The sequence below is a fragment of the Dermacentor albipictus genome, chromosome 7, assembly GCF_038994185.2.
Source record: "Dermacentor albipictus isolate Rhodes 1998 colony chromosome 7, USDA_Dalb.pri_finalv2, whole genome shotgun sequence".
Classification (NCBI taxonomy): Eukaryota; Metazoa; Arthropoda; class Arachnida; order Ixodida; family Ixodidae; genus Dermacentor; species Dermacentor albipictus.
The window spans coordinates 72,298,360-72,313,414 of NC_091827.1; positions in this window are offsets into that span (position 1 = coordinate 72,298,360).

Below are 15,055 nucleotides of genomic sequence, written 5' to 3' on the forward strand. Positions count from 1 at the left end.
TGCTCGCAACTATGATCATTACCACAAAATTTTATTCAGCGGGGTTCCAGCAGTGACAAGAAAAATAGGTGTTTTCACAACAGTCTCTGCTGGGGTCTCAAGCTATGCCATTGAAGGCCTGTTCATTATAGTCGAGCGCCGTAACCCCTGCACTACTAATTGGTGACAGGCATTATACTACACAGAGACTCAGAGATTTGTGGCGGCTGTGTATGTATTTCGCAGGCCAGAACGATCGCAGTGGAAGTGAAAGAGGATTTGTTTGCATTATATGACATCACAGCTAATTTCTTCTTGACAAAATTGAGCTGTGTCGGCCTGTTTTAACGTTGTCATGCTTGTAAGAAGAGCGTCACCAGAAGAAAGCTGGCGTACGTGTTAATGACGCTGATAACCCTCAAACATGGCACTTACATAAATAAAAGATGCGTGGATAAAGGAAAGCGTTAAACAAATAACCAACGTATACAGCACAGACCACGTCAATGGCAACAACAACGACGCAGTGAAAACGCCACATTTCTTACATGGTACCTCCCAATATTCAGAGCCCCTAAGTTCCCCATATAGCAAAATTGGACATCCAATGAGAATATATTTTAATCAAACCTCACTAGTAGCATTGCGTTTCTTTTTCAGTAAAATATCAACTACAGCAGAAGCTCCGGGCTCCGATTTGATTAGCATCAAGGAAGAAACATTGGAGCATGTCATCGAGTCCAAAAAGCATGCAGCTTTTAAAAGAAAATTGCCTCTTGATCTGTGTCGTAAATATTTAAAAACTATAGTGCAAGAATGTCTAAGAGGACCGAGTTTGAAAGTAATCTCAAATGACGTGACATGGTCATGTTAGGTAGGTGTGTGTTTGAGGTTGACCAACAAAAAAGAAACGAAGATATTCGATTTTTGTTTATGGAAAAAACATGCATTAAATTATCCTACAATGAGTGAATAAAATATATTTAATTGTTGAAAATGAGAAACACTTCATATAAAAGCATGATACGTTCATTAAATAACTGGAAGCATTTCATTCCCTAATCCTATACCTTTTCTCTTAATAAAATTTCGCCACTTAAACGGGAGGTGTCGGAGAGCGGTAAGTTATGTTCTTGTGCAGATGTGAATTACCTGACACGTTTTGCTATGTCGTAGAAAAAGAATCTGGCTTACTTGTCGAAGGACAAGTCAGGTATACTTATGTTCATTCACACTATCATGTATCTACTGGCAATTAAAGGTATTATTTAGAGATAAAGTAAGATTTGTTTTAATCATATCCTTAATTTATTATTCGGCCTTCTCACAGCTACATCCTTACTTTCTTGAAAGCGCATTATAACCACTGTGTTCGTGCCCAGTTTACCGTGGAGGTTTAGCGCAATTAGTGTAGGGAGGAGCTTGGAGCCGAAAATAAGATGTTGGTCTTAACGGTGGCAGAAGGCTGCTGTCGCAGTAAATGTACTCGCAGCCAAAGGATTCGCTTTAGCCTGATTGCCTATTTATGATTTATTTTTGGTTTGTTTGCCTACTTTAGAGGTTTCACATTCTAGATGGTATTATTCATGTCTTGACACAAGTGCAATGACGTAGTTCACATGTATTGAAACGATGTCCAATTGGCCTCACGTTGTCCACCCAGGTTCTTACTATTCTAACATCTTCAACGAGCAAAATTAAAATACCGACGCATTACCGAAATTTAGACCAGTAAATGACTGCCGTTGGTGTTGACGTAGTAAAGGATGCCAATAACCATGAAGCCTTCTCTGAAGCAGCTGCTATAATGTAAAAAAGAGCATAATGTCAACAAACGTGCAAATACTTCGGTCGCGAGTGCTTTCGTTAACTGATAACCTGAACGAACTGTGGGAAGCAATTTGAATGGAATGTTTGCGCTGTTGCAGGTATTTCTTTAGTCGCAAACAATATGTATGTGAGTCTCCCAAGACTTTTAACCTTAAGTTTACAGTTATCATCCAGTTGCTCCTTTAGGGCCGCGGGCTCATCGAGAAAAGGCATAGATAGTGCTACATTGTAGTTCGATAACCATGGAGGCTCAACGTCTAGTTATGATGCACAAACTAATAAATTAGGCGATATGGAAAGAAGTCATGATGGAGTCTTAAACCTAATCTTGAATATCGACATTAAAAAGTCTACTGTTTCAGATGGTATCCCGAATACTTTATTTGTAGAGTACTCCCTGTGGACAGCTCATTACGTTACTGTAATCTTCCATTATTTCATAAACTCTGGTGATGCAATAAATAAATCGCAAATAGCCCAAGTGCTGCCGCTGTATAAATCAGGTGACAAACAACATCTTTCTAACTACAGCCCAATATCTCACACACCTCTTTCATGCAGGATGTTAGAATACATTATTCACAAATATTTTAGCAAAGTCCTAAACACTAATGGTGTTTTACCATGTGTCAAGTTTGATTTCCGTCGTGGTTGTACAACAGTCACACAATTAGTTAATTATTTTCTTGATATCCCTTCAGCCTAGACATGGTTAGTCAAATGGATGCCTACTTCATAGACTTCTCTAAAACTTATGGCCCGGTGATTAGCTCTAAACTTCTGGTACAATTAAACGCGATACACAATAAACCGTGTCTTCTTTTTTAGATAGGTAGTTTTGGTCGTTATCGCTGAATTTTCTTTTTAAATGAGTGGAATCAACTCCTGTCGAAGTTACGTCTGGTATTTCTCAGGAATCCCTACTAGGCCCTTTATTTTTTTTATGATACATCAATGGTTTGCCTCGTAACACCTCAAATGAAGTCAGAATCTGTGCAGATGTCTTCTTGCCTTTGGTGCAAAACGTGGCAAATGAACATCACCAGTAGTAAAGCAGTCGTGATCTAATTTGCCAAAATACAGAACTCCCTCTCGTTCGTATATTCTCTGGATCGCATACAACTTAAAAGAGTGTCTCCATATAAATACTTAGGTGTCATTCTAAAAGAACACGTTCGTGGTCTAAGCATATTGAATATTTAAACGGCAAATCCCTAAAACAATAGGATGTTTGCACCATACTTTATCACATTTATCACAACTATGCCACATTTACTAACGCAAATTGCAAGTGCAGCCTTCCATGCGTAGAACACCACATCCATTTATGCCCATGCTAACACATTCAAATGCAGGTTTCTTTCACGTACAATAGAGCTTTAGAATCGTCTGCCTCGCAACATTTGCTCACTATCACTTAAAGATTGGATGGCTACATCTGGTATGCAATTAGCAAACATGTAAAGCGCTTCTTTTTTCATTCATATTTTTGTGTTTATGTTTTTTTATTGTGCAACTTGGAGTAATGTAAGATGTTCCCACCCCTGGTATAAGGCTCTGTAGGGCTGCAGTAGCTCTAAATAAATAAAATAAATAGAAATATCAAGCATATCTTTCCTATATGGATGTCTGGAGGTACTATCAAATATTTTATCGTATTTGGATCGTTTGACCTCTGTTAGAATAATGCCATAAAGAGGCATGTTCGCAAACTAAGTTTTAGTAATATACCATCTGTATTACGTGCCACATGAGCCGCTTTTGCCCTATATTACTCGACTAAGAGGCATTACCATAAAGCCTAACGTTTTCTTAATGAGAGGAAAAATGTGATGCTCGGGCGAATTCGCCATAATGTAATTATCGCAGAGGTGTACAATATATCATTAGAGGAAAGCACTTTTAAAATGGTTGATGTGAATCGTAATTACATACAACTTCAGCTGAAAGAGCGAAGCGATAGCTCCCGATGGAAGGCCTAAAGGAGCGTTCCAAACTCCCTAAGCCCCTAGCCGTTTCAAAATTTTAAAACATTAACTTCGATACCTTTTCCATAGCCGAGCCAAAATAGTGTGGTTCTACTGTAAAAAACACTTAAGTTGATGCTTCTGTAATGGCAAGGTCATAACATGTATAACATTCACGAAGGTATGCAAGATGACCATTGTGCTCTTCGTGCATCAGATTTGTTTTTGTGCGTGAATACTGTTGAATTTTGCTATAATCTATACGATATAAGCATATATTTTTGCAGGTGTTGCCGTGAAGGGATTGAAGCCTTCTATTGTGTGAATCGCTTGTCTGTTTAGAGTGACTATGTATTATTGTGTTGAAATATAATAACGACATATAAAGAACATTCTACTATACATTAAGAGTAATATATTTTATATTAGGAGCGATGAGGCTTATAATGTTAAGGGTAGCCTTAACAGACAGGAATAGATTGTGGCGCATGGAAGAAGAAGCTGGGATAGCCGATATTCTTGTTCAACATAGGAACGAAAATTGGAGCTGGACAGGCAGCGTAAGGCATAGGGAAGATAAGAGGTGGAATATTAGTGATACAGAATAAATTCTAAGAGTAGGGAAGCGCAGTTTAGCTGAGGAAAGTTTAAAATGAGATGAGTTGATAAAATCCGTATTTTACAAGCACAACTCAAAATCATTTAGCGCAACATAGTAGTAAGTGCCGACCGCTGTAGTGATATTCCTCCAGCAGTCGGCATTAATATAGTCTGATGACGTTAGTGATTAATATAGTATTGCATAAGCACTATTTGGCTTATTCCCTCGGAAACGCGTGGCGTGATGTTCTCGCTAGGTATAGACGGGGGACTGTGTGGGGATGTACGAGAATGCCTCATGACTATGCATGAGTACTGAAACTGATGATTATGGCTAAATATAGTGTGCACACAAGAAAAATTATGAGTAAATGGGGTTTATAGAAGAAATAATGAGAATGATTACGATGGTATTATTTAAGCCTACATCAGAATTTTTATGACTAATGAAAGGCAAGGAATCCTAATGGAGGTGAGTACTAATCGGTTAACTAGGTTTCTAATTTGCTTAAACGTATTGACTAATATGAAGGTATGACGTAAAGTAAAGATAATAAAATTAGGCTTTCGTAACATAATTTGAATAATCTACTGTAATCAAGGATACACTAACCGTAATAAGTAATAATTAGAGTACACATGGTTATTTATGGGTAAATTTGATTGATTCCAATGAACAATAATTAAAGCTAAGCCGGATCACTTAGGGGTGAATAATGACTTACGCTAGTACAAAATTATTTACGATGACATCCCTTAAATCAGATCAAGTTTAATAAGGTATGTTTTTTACATGCATATTTCATTTTACACTACTTAACCCCCTCTCAGAATAAATAACATCAAAATATTGTCGCCCAATAAGAAAAACTCACACTCAGTGGATGCACCAATTTGGTAATTGTAATAGGTACATTGCCCCTTTCCATACACTCTGTAGCACCCTATGCGTACCTTCACCAGGGCGACATTGGACCATGTGTTGTGGGGGTGTGAAGCCATCGGCTCCTCCTTCAGCGAGGATAGGTGGGCTGCGCTCTTGGGTAGCCCCGAACTCAACGACCAAACCCTGGCCGTCCAGAGTGCCCGCGAACGGGCCGTCAAGCTCGGCTTGGCGGTCCCTACGTGGGACTAGCCGGGTGGCGCGGGGTCTCCCCTGCGTCTTCTCTGGACCAAAATAAAGTTACTTCACTCACTCACTCACTCACTAAAAGAATAATTGGTTGCGTCAGTGCAACTGAGCGACTGGAAGTAAAGCCTACGAACTCTATGTCTATTTGATTGGTGAGTTTCTGCTGTAAGTTTTTTAAGTACGCTTTGATGCATTCTTTTATAGTGAATACCTCCCGTCATCAGTGAATGTATACCTCCATGGTAAAATAAATTCAGCCTAAATCGAATGTTTATCCCATTATTCCTATTTAAAAGAACTGCGAAAACGTTACGTGAAGCACCAACTATAGTGAAACGAGAAGAAAGAGGGTAAACTTAGGGGCCCGATTTTTATTAGTCATATCATAAGACGCCAACAAACACTGACACCAAGGACAGCGTAGGGGCAATTACTTGTGCTTAATAACTGAAATAAAGAAACGATAAATTAATGGAAATGAAAGTGAATGAAAAAAAAAACAACTTGGCGCAAGTGGATAACGATCAGCGAAATGCGAAGGTTGTGGATCGATCTTCGTGGTAGGTCTTCATTAATCATGTGAAGTGCGCTGCGAAGTGCGCTGTGAAGTTCAACAGCAAGTCGACGTGGTCCGGTGAAATGTATTAAACTGAATTGTCATGGATTTTTGAGGAATATCACAGTGCCTGTAGTTCCGTCCACAGTTGTAGAGCCATCAGTGTAAATCGGGAGGTGGTCCTTAGATGTATGGTGCAGCATGAGCAGAGATAGGTGCTTGAAAGCTGGCGACTAAAGAAGATGCAAGGAGCCTCTCGCCAGGCGTATAATCTCTTGGCAGGCAGTGATAGTACGCCTATATCTCCTGGCACAAGCAAGGATTGGCCCAGTCTTTTCGTAGCACAGCGAGGTGGTGGAACGGGCATGGGCAACGTGCCTTTTGTGTCCTCTGAGCACTTCCGAGGCATATGAGTTGTGAGTGGGTAATCTTGAGCAAACATAATTGTCTCCACTGTTATGTGCAGCGCGGCAATCCAATAGAAACCCTGAGTGCCTGCGCCTGTGCGCTCTCGATTGTGCGGGTGTTACTGCTGCAGGTTGCGCTCAGTGTAGGTAAGCTGTACCTCATATACCCGGCAAACAACGATCTGTACAGTTGTACCATCACGTGTACTGATGTACTCCACGTTTCGACTCCAAGAAATTTGAAAGGATATGAAATGGCTATTAGGCTTTTCTGCAGGTAGGCCACGTGAGGACTCCCGCTGAGGTCTCGATCAATGATCACCCCTAAGAATCTCTAAGTCCTGGCGTAACATAGGTTTTTACAATGATATCAGCTCTCCAAAGACCGGTTTGCACCCAGAAGATCAGCCATGCACTAAAAGTTGACATTCCACTGTGAAGGTCAGGTCTTCCTTATCTAATCCACACTATTTTCCAGCTTTTTCTGTAATATCACATAATATTCTAACTGTTAAAAATAATACATTCATTTCTTTATTTTTCTTAAAATGTTACTTCGCATATTCTCTTAATTTACGGCCACATTTTTACTCTCTAGACAGCTCCATGTAACTACTTTGTTCTTGTCCTGTTCGCCACAGTGGCGGAACATAGTGGAGGAGCCTGTTACCATTCGGCATAAATACCTGGAAAAAACTTATCATCCAACACTTTGATTATTTATGCGTGTGGAATGACAACACCGCCACCACGCGTTGTTTCAGATGTAATTGCAAGAAGGTTGTCTTCCTAATAATTTTACTGTTACAGTAGGTACGTGGTCGGAACTGAGATTACCCCGTCCCTCTGTCCATTCCGTCGGTCTACACTTAAAGGCTAACGATGAAACTTGTCGTCAACAAAACTAAGAAATTACTGTAACTTTCATAATTAACACATTTAAACAAATCGCCAGTGCAGCTGTTGCTCACGCGGGAACATCAAAAAGCTCTCCACAACCACCTCTGCTGGGATCTCAAGCTATACGTTTTAAACCCTCTTCATTTCAAGCCTAGAGCCGTAATAGCTGAACTACCGCGCAACAGTATTTCAAAATTATTGACAGGCATTAAACTTCACAGACTGTGAGCTGTGGCAGCTGGCACGCCTTTCAGAGGCCAGAACGAGGATTGCAGTGGCGAAGGAGCATTTGCTTGAGTTATATGGCGTCGCATATACATTCTTCTTGAGATGTTGTCGCTGTGTCAGCGTGTAATTTACCGTGTTCTTCCTTGTGAGGACAGTGTCGCCAGCACAAACCAGGTGTGCGAGATCGTGATGATGGTAACCCTCAATCAGTCACATACCTAAAAAGTGGATGCACCAATAATACAGCGCTTCATGTCAGTGTCAACAGCAACGACGCAGAGAATGAAATGCATTTTTTTCCACAGCAGCTCGCATTATTCAAATGCCACAAGTTCCACGCATTGTAATATTGCACATTTCTGGAGAAAACAAAATTACACACGTGCTGCGGGTAGAACTGCATTTGTCCCCCAGAAAACATAAACAACAGTAGAAGTTCTGGCCTCACATTTCGTTAGCTCCTTGGCAGAGACATTGAATATAGTCATAGAGAATAAACGCGCATGCAGCCTTTAGGCTAAGAACTGCCTCTCTGGCTGTAACGTAAATATGTGTGTAAAGCAAACTATAATTTAGGATGGTGTAAATAGAGCAAGCTTCAATGTAATCTCAAACGACTTTATTCAGTTAGGTCGGTTGAGCATGTACTTTAACGTCGAACAAATAAATGCGACTGCTTTATGGAAAACAAACCAACATATGCCGAAGTAGGAAAGATTTTCTGAATGAAATAATACTTAGGGTTCAGGGTGGTGGCGTCAGAGTCATTGGTAAACTGAGGGTCACAGAGATGACTCAGGGTGCAAAAGCAATCCAAGAGTTACCATTTATTGCTCGAAGCTACCGACTAAATTGACAGCTTCCTTCCCACTGCTCCTCGCTCTCCACCCCGAGGCTGACTGCGCGAAGCACGGGCTCATGAGCCAGGCCCAGATGGGAATGATGGAAGTATTGTTGTGCAGGCATGCAGCATCTATTTCCATATTTCAAATTGTGGTAATTATAACTACATAAAAACACCGTAAGGTCTTTGTGAAACAGCTACTAACAAATGGTTCATAAACACATGCACATTCTCGGAATAAAGCTCAATCCCTAGGACTGGGAACATCGGAGAGCAGTAAGCTTTCTCCATGAGCGTAATAGGAATTACACAACATGCAATACTATCTAATGCAAAAAAGGAAGTTGCTTTCGTCACAAAGGACGAGTGAGCAATTATTTAGCTAGTCCAAATGATGCAAATGTGTACTATCACAGAAACGTATTAGTTCCTGAAAAAGTAAAATTGGTGTAACTTTTTTTCGTTCCTTTCATTTATTATTTGCCACATCCTTACTTTCTTCAAAGCACAAAACTTTTGTCTTCATATCCCCTTCACCGTAGTTGTTCAAGGCAATTTTTGCACGTAGAATACAGGGACAATAAGATGATGCTCGTAACGCTGGAAGAAGACTGTCGTCTCAGTAAATGGGTTCGGAGCCGCAGGAACTGATGATCTGATCTCTTCTTTATTATTTTTCTTTCGGCTTGCTTGCGCACTCTAGGCGTTTCACATTCCAACTCCTATTCTTACTGCTCTTGACGGGAGAGCATTACTGAGTTCGGATGTGCTGAATGGCTGTCCAATCGACGTCACATTCTCTGTACAACGTTTTACTCTTCCAAGAAGTTCAACGGCAAAATTCCAAGTACCGACGTATCATCTAGATCTGGGGCTGTCAGTAACTGCCATTGGGGTTGACGTAGTAATGTCCACCAAGAACTATGGACGAACGCTTTTCTCAAAAGTAGCTGCTATATTACAAATTAAAATGAGCATAAAGTAAAAAAAAGTGTGCTAATACTTCTGTCTTGATTCTGCACAATATGTAGAGGCAAATTTAAATACAACGTTTGCGTTGTTGCAGGCGTTATTCCTATCAAGCAAAGAGTATGTAAGTTTCCCGAAACATTTACCCTAAAGTTTACAGTTATCATGCGTTCGCTCCTACATGGCCGAGGTCTCATCGACAAAAAGCATGCCTATTGCCACATGAAGAATACATTTTCTCATAGGGAACACCTTGTGTTACTGATAAATATGTGTCGAACGCTGCTTATGTCACATTCTATCGCATTGCGCTCGCTTGATTTCTGTTACAATATTGTGAATTATGTTCGCCATATATTCTTTCAAACATTAATATGAAATAGCCTTAACTGCTATTTCCGGATATAGCGCGATGCAGAAGGTTTACCCTAATGCATTATATCAGCCTAATCCGAGGGTAAATGTGAGATTTAGGCGAATTTACCAGATCGGATTTACCACGGACGTGTGCAACATAATATCACTTGAGGACAGCATTTCTGTCTGGATATATATATATATATATATATATATATATATATATATATATATATATATATATATATATATATATATATATATATATATATATATATGCATTTTGTCTGTCACTCATGGTATTGGCACTTAGGTGATTCTAGCGGGATATGCAACAAATCACGTTATGCTCTGTCACTTCCTGTCAAAAGAGCTGAGGACCTAGTTAAGACATAAAAAGACTTTTGGTTCGTGGTCCTCAACAGTTTTGTGTTGAAATAAAGTGAATTGAATTGAATTGAAAATATAGTGGGACTACCGTATCATGTTTGTAAACTGCTATTTTCATGATGAGTTATTGAAAAAGCAGTCCTAAGCTTTGTAATCCTAAACACCACGCAGCAAGTCCGCAGAGAGCGATTGGATTGGACCAACTATAATAAAGGTCCTGTAGGACTCACGTCACTGCGCAGTGGGCGTCTCCCATGCAGGGACCGAGAGGGAATACTTGTAGGCCGCTGCGCGAGCCTGCTGGATGGATCATTGCTCGTTTTGTAGGAGGGTGGTTCGTAGGCTTTTCTCCGAATTTGCCATGGTAGAGTCGGGCGGAGCGTTTCTATACTCCCAGAGCTCGTGTGCGAGTGTCGCCGTGACCCCACAGGAGGAGCACGCATCATAGGGGCAGAGGTCCGGGTAGATAATGTGTAACGTGGCTGGGTTGGGATAGGTGTGTGTTTGTAACATATGTAGAGTTAGCGCCTGCGGCCTGTTAAGTTTTGCATGCGGCGGAGGAGAGAGACGTCGTCCAAAGTAAAAGTGTTTAGCGATCTTATTGTACGTTGCGGTGGCGTCCCTGTTCGCCTCCAAATTATCGAAACGCGCTTGCCCGGGGGTGACGGCGCGGTCGGTAAGCTCGCGCGCAGTGGCGTGGGCTGTCTCGTTGAGGCTGGGCGGGACGCCCGGGATACGATCCTGGAGGTAGGGAAACCAGATGACGCTGTGGTGCTTGATGGTGCTGTGATAAGCGTCGCGGAGGACGCGTAAACCCTGATTTGAGACTACTCCTCTGTCGAACGCTTCGATCACCGGTCTCGATTCGCTGAATATTACCTTTCGCTTGCCGTCGAGCATAGCCAGGGCTATGGCCACTTGCTCCGCCACATCAGGGTCACGTGTGAGTACCATGGCACCGTGTAGTGGCCGCTGCGAGGACCAGACCGCTGGCGCAACAAAGCCACAGAGAGGAACTACCGATAAAATTCAGCCCGTAGGCTGTGAGGCACAGTAGTGTGAGAATAGTCACTGAATATAGCTTGCACTTCCGCAACACAGGCGCGATGGTGGGGCAGTCACTTTCAGCATGACTTTGTGATCATCACAAAGAAGATCTCGATATGGAAGCTCGCTATATTGGGTATAGGAACCCCCAAGATAATGTTGTCTTGATCGTCTAACATTTTCAGTATTTAAGCCTGCGGAACGACAATACCGTCCCCAAGCGTTGTTTTAGATGTAATTGGAAATATATTGTCTTCTAAATATTTTAAAGCGACAACAGGCATCCGCTCAATGTTCACGCTGCCTTGTACGTCCATTCATTCCTTCTGTGTGTTTTGCTACGCTGGCGGTGACATTTGTCGCAATGAGCGAGAAACAATGATTCTAACTATCATATTTACCACAACTTGTTATCGCAGGTAACGCAATTCCTGCACCAGGCAGAAAAAGAAAAAGCTGCTCAACCTGCCCGGCTGGGGCCGCAAGTCGAGCGCGTCAACCGCTGCCCTACTAATTAGTAAGATTCATTATACTGCACAAAGACTCGGAGATGAGTGACAGCTGTGCATGCATTTAGGAGGCCAGATCAACTGCAGTATTTGTGAAGAAGGATTTGTTTGCATTAGGTTGCATCGCATATAAATTGTTCTTCACATGATGACGCTGTGTTGGTGTGTTTTAACGCTGTCATGCTTGTAAGAACATCGTCGCCGGAAGAAAGCTGGCGTGCTGGGTAATGATGATGACAACCCTCAAACATGCCACACATAAAGAAGGGGGTGCGAGGATAAAAAAAAGCTTTCGAAAATAAACAACGTATACAGCATAGACCACGCCACTTGCAACAGCAACGACGCCGAAAAAAGACCACACTTCTTACACAGTTGCTCACAGTATTCGGAGCACGCAAGTTTACCATATAGCGACATTTCGCATATATAGAGAAAATGAATTGAATCTCACAAGTAACATAGCCTGTTTTAACTAAAATATCATCTGTAGTAGAATTTTTTGGCTCAGATTTGATCAGCCCCAAGGCAGAAACATTGCAGCGTGTCATCGAGTCTAAAAGACGTGCAGCTTTTAAAAAAAACTGCCTCGTTACCTGAGACGTATATATTTAGAAAGGCTGTACAACAAAAAGGTCTAGCGCTACAGAGTTTGTAAGTAATCTCACGTGAGATACGAGTTAAGCTGGGTTGGTATGTGCTTGAATGTTGACCCACACAAGAAAAACGAAGAATTGGGGCTGTTTACGCAAGAAACGAACATACACCAAATAACCCTACCCTATGTGAGTACAATATATTTAAATAGTGAAAATTCGAGCCACTTCACACAATACCATAACAGTTTTAGGAAATGCCCACAACATTGCTCTCCCTAAGCCTATGCATTTTCTCAGAATAAAATCCACTCTCTTGACTTGAAGGTGTCGGGAAGTGCTAATGTCTGTGCGTGTGCGTAATGTGAATTACCTGACATGGATTACAATGCCATGCGAAAAAGAAGTGGCTAACGTCACAAAGTGCAAGTAAGGTATACACAAGCTCATCCACACTATCATGTATGTACTGCCACTTCACGATATTAATTTGTGAATAAGTAAAATTGCTTTTTATTCATATTCCTAATTTATTGTTCACGGTTTTTACAGCCATAATTTACTAGTTTCAAAGCGTATTATAAGGACGTTGTTCATCTCCTGTTTACTGTAGAGGTTTAATCCAGTAACTGCAGGGAGAACCATGGAACGGAAGCTAAGATGTTGTTCTTAATGGCGGCAGAAGGCTTATGTCTCAGTAAATGTGTTCGGCGCCGAAGGATTTGCTGTAGTCTGATCGCTTCTTTACGTTTTATGTTTTGTTTCTTTGCCTGCTTTATGCGTTTCGCTTTCTAGAAGCTATTACTCATGTTCTTGAGACAAGTTCAATGACGGAGTTCACATGAATTGGAAGCCTTGTCCAATAGACTTCACATTCTCTGCACACCTTCTTACTCTCTAACATGTTCAACGAGCAAATTGTAAATACTAACGTATCTTCGAGATCTAAATCGTTCAATAACTGCCGTCGGTGTTGACGTAGTAAAGTGCGCCAGGAACCTTAACTGAAAACCTTATCCGAAGCAGCTGCTATATTGTAATAAACGAGCATAAAGTCAACCAAACTGCAAACCCTTCTGTCGCGATTGTTTTCGGGATCCGGTAACCTGAACGATCTGCAGATATCAAGTTTAATATGTTGCAGGTGTTTTAGCCGCAAGCAATATATATGTAAGTTTGCCGCGACCATTGACCTTAAATTTAGAGTTATCATCCTGTCGCTCCTATATGGCCGCGGACTCATCGAGAAAAGGCATGACTACCCTATTGAAAATCCCAGCATTGCCCATCATGAATTTTATGCTGGGCATGATGTAAAATGTGCTGGGCATGATGGAAAACATGGTGGTGATGGTGGAATTCATCGTGGGTATAATGGGTGGATGGTGGGTACAGTGGTAGATGGTGGGATGTATTGGTGGGATACATACTGGGTGAGTTGTCTCAATGGTGGGCGGGATGGGTGAATGGTGGTTGTAGTGGGTGGATGGTGGGATGACTACTGGGTGACCTGTGTGAATGGTGGGTGAATGCTGGCGTGCTGGGAGGATGGTGGGTACATTCTGGGTGAACTGTGGGAATGGTGGGTGAATGATGGATGTGCTGAGTGAATACTGCATGTACGCACTGGGTGAAATGTAAATGGTGGGTAAATGGTGTGCATGCTGGGTGAATGGTGGGTGTACTCGGTGGTTCGTGATACACATAGTGAAGAAAAATTTTGCTTTATAGTACGATTTCTACAGCTTGATTGCTATTATATTTCAACCCCACTAGAGGCATTTTACTGTCAAGCAGGAACAGGACACTTATTGAAGAAGGCAAAGAAGAGAAAATTAGTCACAATGTGATGTCATGTCCCACTTTAAAAACACAGACTGATCAATATTTAATTAAAAATTGAGAGACCTCTTTAAGGAAAATGTAAATTTCTTAGTACAAAAAAAGAAAAAAGTATTAAAAAAAATACTTCCTCAACCGGGATTCCAACTTGGGACCTCAGGACCGCGAGCCTAGCATCTTACCACTGCACCACGGCGCCGCCATCTTTCAGTGTACATTTTGGCTATGTCAACAGCAAAAACCGCCGTCTGCGTTGCTGTTTACATTTGTATTTTAAAAGCCAAGATGCGGGTTCCCTCCACTGTGTCAGCTGCCGCATCGCTAGAAGAGCACAAGTGTTTTTACCATCGACAGGTAGTACATCGTGCAGTGATAGAACATCAATTTTGCTGTACGACATGCATATTGAATAAGAAATTCAGAAATAGACAACGGTGGCCGGGGACATTGTTAGGGTTGTTACTGCTAATTTCGACAGTTGTCTCTCGCTTTTTACACTTTTGAGCGCGCATATAATTCGTGTGCTCAACGCAAAATTGCTACATAAACACTCGTGGATGAGTCTTCATTCTGACAGCATACTGGCTTCTCACGGCAGCGCTGTACCAGATTAATGAGACCCGAGCGAGACAGGTTTTCACGCAACTTTGTGGAACAAGCGAAAACTTCTTTTCCGCTTCGCATAAGCTTGTGCAATAATTCTGGGAAATTAACTAATGTGACAGTGTAACCGCACATGTAAGTCCACAGGCTTGTGTGCCACATCTTACCAAATAAAACAAAACGGATACGCAGCCATTCCCGCAGATGGTATGATTTTGATCAGCGGCCGATTTTGAGGAGGCGGGTAGGTGCCGTGTCGTCACGGCACAATTATAACAGTTGGCCACGTCGACTTTATT